The sequence below is a fragment of the Anomaloglossus baeobatrachus genome, unplaced genomic scaffold, assembly GCF_048569485.1.
Source record: "Anomaloglossus baeobatrachus isolate aAnoBae1 unplaced genomic scaffold, aAnoBae1.hap1 Scaffold_483, whole genome shotgun sequence".
In the NCBI taxonomy this organism is placed as follows: domain Eukaryota; kingdom Metazoa; phylum Chordata; class Amphibia; order Anura; family Aromobatidae; genus Anomaloglossus; species Anomaloglossus baeobatrachus.
In genome coordinates, this window is record NW_027444177.1 from 108,501 (window position 1) to 119,189 (window position 10,689).

A 10,689-nucleotide genomic window follows, 5' to 3' on the forward strand; every position below is an offset into this window, starting at 1 on the left:
TCCAGACTTTTACAGTCTGAGTTCGCCCATCACGACTGAGGACCAAAGAGTCACTGGTCTGCCAGGGAAACTTAGAGGGAACCTGTCAGGTCCCCCATGCCCTCTAACCCAGCAGCATTGATACCTGTACGCCCAAATTCCCACCCCAATGTAACGCCTGCCTGGATCCACAGACTCAGACGAGCTGTAATGGACAGGCTAGAGGGAAACCGCTTCACCAAGCAGGACCCCAGAACCCTGAAACTCTTTAACCCCTATAAAGGGATTTGGAATTACACAGGGCCCTGGAGATCACTACCTGTGGAAGGCAGCAGTGTGAGAGAGTATTCGTCAGGCAGGGTCAAACCAGGAATTGCAGAACAGGGACAGAATCGGTAGGCAAGGATGTAATCAGAAAACATAGCAGAGGTCAAATCCGGATCGGACAGCGAGGTACATGAACAGCAGGCAGAAGAGGTAGTCAGGAAACAAGGAAAAGTCAGAACACCAGAATCACAAAACAGAACAGGGCAGAACAGGAGTAAGAATATCAGAACTATCTCTGGCAGTGGTCAGCAGACAGGAGGGGAATTAAAAAGGGTGTGGTGTCTTCCCATTGGCTATAGCTGAATGATGGTAACTTCAGCTGGAAGACACACGCCACCTATAGTCAGTCAGTGCAGATCCCAAGGAAACCCAACCCAGTGGATGAGTGGAGCCTGCGCCAACCGGCGCCGCTGGCATCTACTCCTCTCCCATCACCATCCACGGCAGGAACACGGCGTCGCCTGGCGATCAGAGTAGAAGTCGCTGGAGTGGACTCCGGTGGTGACGTAACACACAACCAGCCATGTCTAATGCTCTATAGTAATATGAATGTTTAGAAAAAATGAAAATCTCACTTTCCCTATGTTAATTAGGGCCTTGACTAGTTGCAGGGGCATTAGTTCCCCAGACTAGTTGGCCCTTTTTCCATGTTTCCATGCCCCTGTTGGTGTGATAACATGATTTCCACGAGCTGATGTCACCACCAGGTCGTGGAAATCTCACGCATGCGCATGGCTCATTTCAGCTGCAACAGTATGCCTTTGAAGCCAGGTGTACGTGACACGCCCGCACAGGGGCCTGGGGGTTACTTGTTACCGGGCCGCGGCTCCCCGGCGGTGTTGTTTTAATAAATGGCTGATGATGGTGGGGGGAAATATTTACAGGGGAGATATCGTGACGCCACCTGTGGTATGCAGCAAGAGCGCTGCCGCCGCTGCTGTTCAGTTTCCCCTGGGGTCGGTGGTGACACAGCAGAGTTGGAATCTCTCTCCACAGGTAGAGCAGGACCCCAGGGTGTTGGGAGTAGTAGTCTGTAACAGCGGGGTGCCAGGCTGGAGGCGCAGGAAATAACCGGATGACAGGGATGCAGTCACAAGGTCTTTACTCACAGTTAACAGTTCTAGGTTAGCACATCTAGACAAATGCTGCCCTTGGGGTGCTGAGTCCTGCTGTGATGGGCTCCAGCCGATGCCAGATAGTTCGGAGGCACAAACCGGTACACCCTTCTGTGTTCCCTTCCTGGTCGTCTTCCTGCGCTGACCTCTCCCGCCTGTCCCACGCCTGCACACACAGAGCCCCGAGCCGGTGTCTGCGGACCCTGTCGGGTGGCTTAAAGCTCTATTTCTTGGCCCTATGTGGTCACCTTTTCACTGGATGTGTGTGGATGTGGCTTCTGCACTTGAAGCAACCTCAGCCTCTAGTTTGCTAGCTGAGTCTTAAAGTTCTCCACTAGTTGAGGGGCCGGTCTCCTTCTGCGGCCAAGTCCCTCCACTCCGGAATGTCATCTGTGGAACGAGACCACGAGAGTATGGTGCACTTCCCGTGGGCTCTAGGACTCTTTCTGTCGTGTGCCTGGGCCAAGCTGCTGCAGTTCCAGACCACAGGTCTTTACGCCTCCACTGCTCCTTCCTAACTCGCCAACGTTCTACAGTCTGCTCCCACTAACTAGACTCCACCTCCCAGCCTGGCTTCGGACTGTGCGTTCCTATGGCGCATCAAAGGTGCAACTTGCCCTAACCACGGTCTAGTGGAGTGTTGCTAAATGAGAGTGCCTGTGTTGTGTGTATACCGGTTTGGGACCCCCCTCCTTACCCGAGAATGGGATACTACACATCTGGCTGAGGTCCAGTACCTCTATGGCGACTGAAGGCTCAGAGGCGCCACATACGCTTTCCAGCTTCATTAGGCACACTGTGCATGACCGGACGTTCAGCAGATGGTTCAAATTCACATCTTCTGAACTTACGGTCATGTGTAGTGCACCTAATGAAGCCGGGAAGCATCCACCCTGCTTCTGAAGAGCACTGGTCAAAATGAGCTGCGTGCATGTGTAAGATTTCCATTAGCTGGCTGTGACGCGCCAGCTCGTGGAAATCATGTTACCATACCCATAGTGGAGTGGAAACATGGAAAAAGGGCAGACTAGCGTGGGGAGAAAACGCCCCTGCAACAAGCATAATTAGCATAGGGAAAGTGAAGTTTAAAAGTAGTTTTTCAAAACATTCATATTAGTGAATAGCATTATACAGGGCTGGTTTGGCAAGGAATTTGGGCATTCAGGTGTGAATGCTACTAAGTTGGAGGGCATAGGGGACCTGACAGGTTCCCTTTAATATAGCAGATGAAAGACTCAACATGTTTACTTTCCTTCAAAATAAGAAGATATCCAGTAATGTCATTGGCTCAGAATTGCCAGCTACCAGTGCAACCCAGCTATACCCATCTACTGTTTGGAAAGGATTGGCTAAAAGTGGTTGTCATGGAAAAATTGTGGCTAAAAAGTCATACATTTGATACTGAAACAAGACCAAGTGACTCAAGTATGTATGAAAATATAAGAACAGAAAAATGGCAGCAGGTGCTCTGATGAAGTAAAATTTTGATCTATTTGGCTCTAATATAATGTAGTCTGTTTACGGAACAGCAGGAAAGCTGTGCAATAATTAGTATCTGTAGGCAACTGTCAAGCTTGGGGGAAGTTCCTTGCAAGTCGGGCTACATTTCAGCATAGAGAGTTGGGGATTTGGTCAATTTAAATACATGCTAAAAAGATGTCAGATACTCATATCTCTCATACAGTACCATCAGGGAGGAATCTGATTGGCTCCAAATGTGTTCTGCATTTGAACAATGAACCCAAACATACAACTAGTGTTATTAAGAACGATCTTCAGTGTAAAGAAGAACAAACAGTCCTGGAAGTTATAATATAAGCCCTGCAAAGCCCTGATTTTAACATCATCAAGCCTGTGTGGGATTACATAAATAGACAGAAAGATTTGTGCAAGACTACATCCACAGATCTGCGGTTACTTCTCCAAGATGTTTGCAATAACCTCCATGTGCCAAGTTCCATCAAAAACTGTGCTCACCTGTAGCTAGAAGTATTGATGCTGATTTGGAAAAGGGGCAGTCACATCAAATATTGAGTTGATATAAATCTTTCTTTTGTTCATCAACTTTGTATTTTGGTAATTAATAAAAAAAAAATAATTACACCCGTAACTATCTTCCTACTGTACAGCAATTTCTCCACACCCCGACTCATAGTTTTGAACAGTACCATATATATATATATATATATATATATATATATTGTCACGCTTCCCGGTCCCCTGGTCCCGTTTTCCGGTCCCCGTGGTCCGCTCCCCGGCGGCGTCCCCTGCTTACCACTCCGGTCCCGGCCTCCTCTTACCCGCCTGCGGCCTCCATGCGTCCAGCTCCCCGCTCCCGGCGCTCCTCTGCGACGTGGGACTCCCAGCCGGGCGCTCCTGCTTCCTCCTCACCACTTCCTGGACTGGCTTCTGGCACACGGGCCTCGCGCATGCGCATTAGGGCGCGCGCGCGGTCATTGACCCTTTCTTAAAGAGCCAGCACCCAGAAACAGGATATTGCATAGACAGGTACAGGGTATATAAGGTTTCTCTTTCCTGGTGGGCGGGGCCTGTTCTACGTGTTTAGCAAGCTAGTGTTCAGGTCCCCGTATTGCTTTGCCCTGTGCTTTGCCTTGTGTTAACCCTGTCCTGTCTCGTAGAGCCTATCCTGCCACGCCAGTCGCTCCGAACCAAGTCCATCCCTGGACCCTGACGGTGACTTCGGCGGATGTCCCACCACCTCTACAGCTCCGCCAGTCTCCAGTCTCTGGCTCCGTTCGGTGACCTGTTCCATCGCTCAGCAGGTTCCGGATCCCGCCTGACCCTATAACCCGGCCTCGGACCCTGAGCCTCGTCACCCGGACTACCGTCCAGAACTCCGTGGGTTCAGCATCATCCACCTTTCCTGCTTCTCTACGGACTGTCCAGCTACCTATAGTGCTCCGGCTGCCGTGCATCAGGACCCTCTGGCGGGGTGACCAGCTTGGCTGCCTTCTCAGGGGAAATCGGTGTACGGTCCAGTGCTTCCACCACCCGGACGTAACTAATATATATATATATATATATATTAGTACCTGCTAAGTCTGCAGAGAAAATATGTAGAAGTTAAATAATTTCGTTTCAATGGAGAACACACATTCCTTTAGTAGTTTTGGCCATATAGAGGAGAAAAGGTTACACTCAGGGGGGTCACTCAGAAATCCCCCCGCGCTGGCTACCAGTACGTCACAATCGGGGGGTAACAAGTGGGGGTCACCCCTCCTTTATACCTCCCGACCGACAGACAGAGCACGTGACGCGCTCTCTAGCGCCCCTCTTATAGTCAGGCCAATTATGGAATTGCCCGACCATAAGCCAGGGGGCCGCTATACTACTTATGCCGATTATTGAAGGGTCCCCGGTGAGAGTAAGGTATATATTCCCCCGACCTCCGCGGGCGGAATATATAAAATCTCCCCGAATCTCACTGGCCTCCCCACAATAATCCTTGGCACAATTCGCTGCCACCAACCGATTTACGGTAACTATTAGCCGAACACACAGACGTGGGATTCAAGATCGAGATAACAGAACAGCCCAAGATTAATTATATAATTTAATCAGCCTAAAGCACACTAGAAACTACAATATATACAATAGGGAATCTACAGAATATACATATGTCAGAGTACAGTTACAGATAAAGCATGGTTTACAAACAGGTATGCAATTCAATCAGTTACCTTGTGCGTCTGGCCACAGGGGGGCGCTGTAGACCAGGTTTCCAGGAACTCCCACAGATGTTTCCTGCACGTGACCCCCAGCGAAAGAACACTGGAAAATGGCCGAAGTAGGGTTATCAACCTGGACAAATCCAGGTCCCCTCCTACCTTCGTGACCTCAGAGGGAGCACTGCTCCACCCCTGGCTTGAGTTATGGACAATCCACAACATGGAATATGGGCCATAACTTTGCCTGGGAGCGTCGTAGGCGGACGCCAATGCTCTCATTGTGACAGTTATGAATTTAGCTACAGAACGAGGGGACTCATGACCTGTCTGCCAGTTCCCCATTGGCTGATATCACGCCTGGGGCATTTCCCAATGTCCTGCTCCCATAAAAAGGGTGTGCCGGCATCGTCCGCATGCGGAGACACCATTTTTATGGTTGCCATATTTATCGGAAATATGGCTTGCGAGATATGAACCATTTTTTACTGGAGTCGTTCTGTCTGGCTATTTCCATAGCCTTGCTAATGAGATACAACTCTTGTTACAGGGTGACGGCAGGGAGTCATCCTGTGTCCATTGTTCCCACACCACCTCATCTCCATATCACAGGAGATGGCCATGGGATTTGTTGCTAAACCAGTTGTGTGAAGGAAAGGGGGGGTGACACCAGGAGAGGGCTTCCTGACATACTTGAATATCATGATTTATCGTCATATCTCCGGATTTACCTCACACCTCCCCCCTTTTGAGGGCGCTAGGGGGCAGCACACTCCGGTGTTCCCCCGTGCGCCCGTCCGCGACCTCTCCTTGTCGGGACAGCCCGTCTGCGTTACCGTGGTCACGGCCCCTTTTGTGGCGAATGGTGAAGTTGTATTGCTGGAGCGCAAGGCTCCATCGCAACAATCGCCCATTCGTCCCAGAGACGGTGTGCAACCAGCTGAGGGGATTGTGGTCCGTCTCCACGATGAAGTGGCGCCCGTATAGATAGGGTTGCAGACGCTGCAGGGCCCACACTATGGCCAGGCACTCCTTCTCCATCGTGGAATAGGCAACTTCCCTTGGTAACAGCTTCCTGCTCAGGTACAAGACTGGGTGCTCTTGGCTCGCAGAGTCCACCTGGCTGAGCACCGCACCGAGGCCGAAGTCACTGGCGTCGGTCTGTACTACAAACGGCCGCGTGAAGTCGGCTGCCTGTAGCACGGGCGGGCTGGACAGGGCGTCCTTTAGGGCCCGGAAGGCTGTCTCGCAGTCCATTGTCCAATCGACTGCAGAGGGCAGCTTCTTCTTGGTGAGGTCCGTCAAGGGCTTTGCCAGGCTACTATAGCATGGAACAAACCTCCTATAGTACCCAGCGGTCCCCAAGAAGGACATCACCTGCTTCTTGGTCCTGGGGGTGGGCCAGGATGCGATGGCTTCCACTTTCTCAGGCTCGGGCTTCAGTGTTCTCCCACCTACCCGGTGACCGAGGTACTGGACCTCGCTCATGGCCAGCTGACACTTGCCCGGCTTGATGGTCAAACCTGCCCGGTGGACCCGCCTGAGCACCTGTGCTAGATGCTCTAGGTGATCTTCCCAGGTGGGACTGAAGACGGCAATGTCATCCAGGTACGCGGCCGCGTACCCTTCAAGTCCCTTGAGCAGGGTGTTGACCATCCGCTGGAAAGTGGCAGGGGCATTCCTCATCCCGAATGGCATCACCGTGGACTCGTACAGTCCAAATGGGGTAATAAAGGCAGAGCGTTCCCTGGCCTTGCGAGTCAGGGGGATCTGCCAATATCCCCGGCTCAGGTCCATGATGGTCAGGTACTGAGCCCCGGCCAACTGATCGAGCAGGTCATCGATGCGTGGCATTGGGTACGCATCGGCGACCGTGACAGCATTGAGCCCCCTGTAGTCCACGCAGAACCGAGTGGTTCGGTCCTTCTTAGGGACGAGGACTACAGGCGAGGCCCAAGCGCTGTTGGATGCCTGGATCACCCCCAGCTTCAGCATCTCGTCAATCTCCTGGCGCATGTGTTGCTGCACCTCCAGGGAGACCCGATATGCTGAACGCCGGATCGGGGGATGATCCCCAGTGTCCACGTGATGGACAGCCAAGTCAGTCCTTCCGGGCTGGTTGGTAAACAACCCCCGGAAGGGGAGGAGGGTGGCCCACAGCTGGGACCGTTGGTCCTCCAAGAGCTGGTGGCCAACCTCCACATCCTCAATGGATCCGCCTGCCCTGACCTGGGCTAGCATATCCAAGAGGGTTTCCGCTTCTCCCTCCTCGGGCAGGTTGCACACGGGGAGCGCACATGCCTCCCGCTCATGATGTGCCTTCATCATGTTCACATGGACGGGCTTCCGCCTTCCACGGGCAGGGTCCAGGGTGACCAGGTACGTCACAGGGTTGAGCTGCTGGTACACGAGGTATGGGCCTTCCCAGGCTGCCTGAAGCTTGTCCTGTGGTACGGGGACCAGTACCCACACCTTTTGACCCACTTGGTAGGTCCTCTCACAAGCGTTCTGGTCGTACCAACGCTTCTGATCGGCCTGGGCTTGAGCCATATTGTCGTGTACCAGTTGCGTCAAGGCCTGCATTTTGTCCCGGAAGCGCATGACATACTCGATAACCGACACTCCAGGGGTGGCCAAATCCCCTTCCCAAGCCTCTTTCACCAGAGCCAGGGGGCCCCGCACACGTCGCCCGTACAGGAGCTCAAACGGTGAGAATCCTGTTGAGGCCTGTGGAACCTCCCGGTAAGCAAATAACAGGTGTGGGAGATACCGCTCCCAGTCACGCCCATGGGAGTCGACCAACATCTTAAGCATCTGCTTTAAGGTGCCATTAAACCGCTCGCACAGGCCATTAGTCTGTGGATGGTACGGGCTGGCCACCAGATGTCGCACCTGGACTTGCTTACAGAGGGCCTCCATCAGCTGGGACATGAATTGGGTCCCCCGGTCAGTGAGCATTTCCTGGGGAAAACCCACTCGGGAGAAAATCTCCAGCAATGCGGTGGCCACCTTGTCAGCCCGAATGGACGACAAGGCCACTGCTTCTGGGTACCGGGTGGCATAGTCCACTACCGTCAGTATGAAGCGTTTCCCGGAGCTGCTGGGGATGGCCAGCGGGCCGACCAGATCCACAGCCACCCTCCTGAAAGGCTCATCGATGATTGGCAGAGATACTAGTGGGGCTTTGGGGTGTGGCCCCGCCTTCCCCACTCTCTGACAGGTTTCACACGAACGGCAGTAGGCAGCCACATCGGCCCCCATTTTTGGCCAGTAGAAATGCTGGTTTAACCTGGCCTTGGTCTTAGCGATCCCTAGGTGTCCGGCCATCGGAATCTCATGTGCGATCCGCAACAACTCCGTCCGGAACGGATAGGGTACCACCAACTGTCGGTCCCTGGGCCACGCCTCCGGTGAACCCTGCTGGACCGTGGCCCGGTACAGCCGTCCTTGGTCCCAGACCACTCGCTCCGGGTCCGAGTCCGAGGGAGGCTGTGCCGCCTGCTCCTTAAGAGCTTTCAGGCTGTCGTCAGCTTCTAACGCTGCCTGAAACCCCTGACTAGATGTGGCCAGAATCGACGAGACTGTCACATCTTCAGTCAGTACCCCGGGACCTGTGTCCTGGCCTCCACCTGACTCGGCTGCCACTTGGTCAGAAGGGGAAGAGCTATCGGACCTCCGGGAGGCCCCTTGGCTTCCAGCACTCCCACTGCGGGTGACAGCGGCCACAGCCGCTGCGACCGTGGGTCGTGCCTGCTCCTCCTCCGTTCCTGACCAAGTCGCCGGTTCAGGCAGACCTACCTGGCTTCCGGACACCACGGTTGTGGGGGAACCATGCACCGAGATCTTACCTGGGAGCACTTCCGCTCCTGGACCGGCCCCAATCTCACCTGCCTGTTCCCCTCCTGCAGCAACAGAACCCCGCTGTGAAATCTCTGGGGACCCCACATTTGCTGTGGTAGCCCCCACCCCACACACTGGTCCTCCCCCTGCAGCACCCTGCTCTCTGCTTATCCCTGCAGAGGGCAACAGATCCCAGCTCACAGGCTGATTACTTGTAGAGGCATTGTCACCCCTTTCTCTGACCCCCTCCCCTGTCACAGCTGCAGCTGTGTGTGTGTCTATGGTGTCTATGCAAGCAGAAATATCAGAGTTCACTCCCTCCTCCCTTACATCATTCATAGATAACACATTAACATTGTCCGGAGGCATGTCAGTACTGGCTGAAGGTTCAGCCCTTGGTTGGGGCCCAAACTGGGAGGTTATCTGCCCCAAATCTGTCCCAAGTAGCACGTTTGCGGGGATCCGATCAGTTACCCCCACCTCCCTCACCCCTCGCCCTGCGCCCCAGTCCACATAAATGTCAGCAACAGGCAGCGCCGGGTCAATGCCTCCAATCCCGGAGACAGCGAGGGTTTTTCCAGGGATCAAGTCTTGGGGGGACACCATCTCAGGCCGCACCAGAGTCACCTCCGAGGCGCTGTCTCGCAGTCCTATGGTCACAGACCGGCCGACGGTGACAGGTTGGAAGCTGTCCAGGGACCTACCACCACCCCCACCCACACAATACACCTTGGGCGGCCCTTGGGACGGGGACGGAGCCGGGGCCTTGGGACGCTGAGGGCACATGGCCTTGAAGTGTCCAGGTAGGTTGCACTGGTGGCACCGTCTTGGTTCTGCCACGGGCCTGGAGAGGGGAGTTGAGGGGGACACCCCCTGCAGTCTAGGGGCAGGTGGGGCAGTCGCAGAATTCATCTTACCCCCTCTCCAGGTGCTGCTGGTGGCTGCTCTCCTGGCTTCAGGAGCCCGATTGTTGGTGTAGTCATCGGCCAGGGCAGCTGTAGCCGTGGACCCCTTTGGCTTCTGGTCTCGGATGAACTGGCGGAGATCCTCAGGGCAGTTCCACAAGAGTTGCTCCGTGATGAACAAGTCCAGGATCTCCGGTCCGGTGGAAAGTTGCAGGCCTTGGGTCCAGTGGTCGGCAGCTCGGGCAAGTGCCCGCCTGTGGTCAGCCCAGGAGTCCTTTGGTCCCTTCTGTAGGCTCCGGAACTTCTTGCGGTAGGACTCTGGGGTGAGGTTGTACTGTTGGATCAGGGCCCGCTTGATGGTGTCGTAGCCCTGATCTGCCTCAGCAGGCAAGTCCCCAAGGATATCCAGGGCCTTACCCCTTAAACGGGGGGTCAGGTATTTGGCCCACTGCTCCTTGTCCAGATGGTGCTGCAAGCAAGTCCGTTCAAAAGCAGTCAAGAAAGAGTCCAAGTCTCCATCCTTCTCCAGCACTGGGAAGTCCTCAACACGGACCTTTGGAAGTTTGGTGTCTTGAAGGTCACGTGTGGCTGATGAGGGCCGGAGCTGAGCTAGCTGCAGCTGGTGGTCACGGTCTGCCTGTTGCCGTCGCTCCGCAGCCTCACGCTCTGCCTGGCGCTCTTCACGCGCTGCCTGCCGCTCTGCCCTGCGCTCTGCCAGGAGTTCCTTGTAGCCCTCCTGGTCTCCAGCCTGGAGAAGGGCCATAGCCATTTGAAGAAGGCTATCCGAGCCTCCCAGGCTCGGTGGAATGGCACGTGGTGATCTGCGGCCCGCTGCGG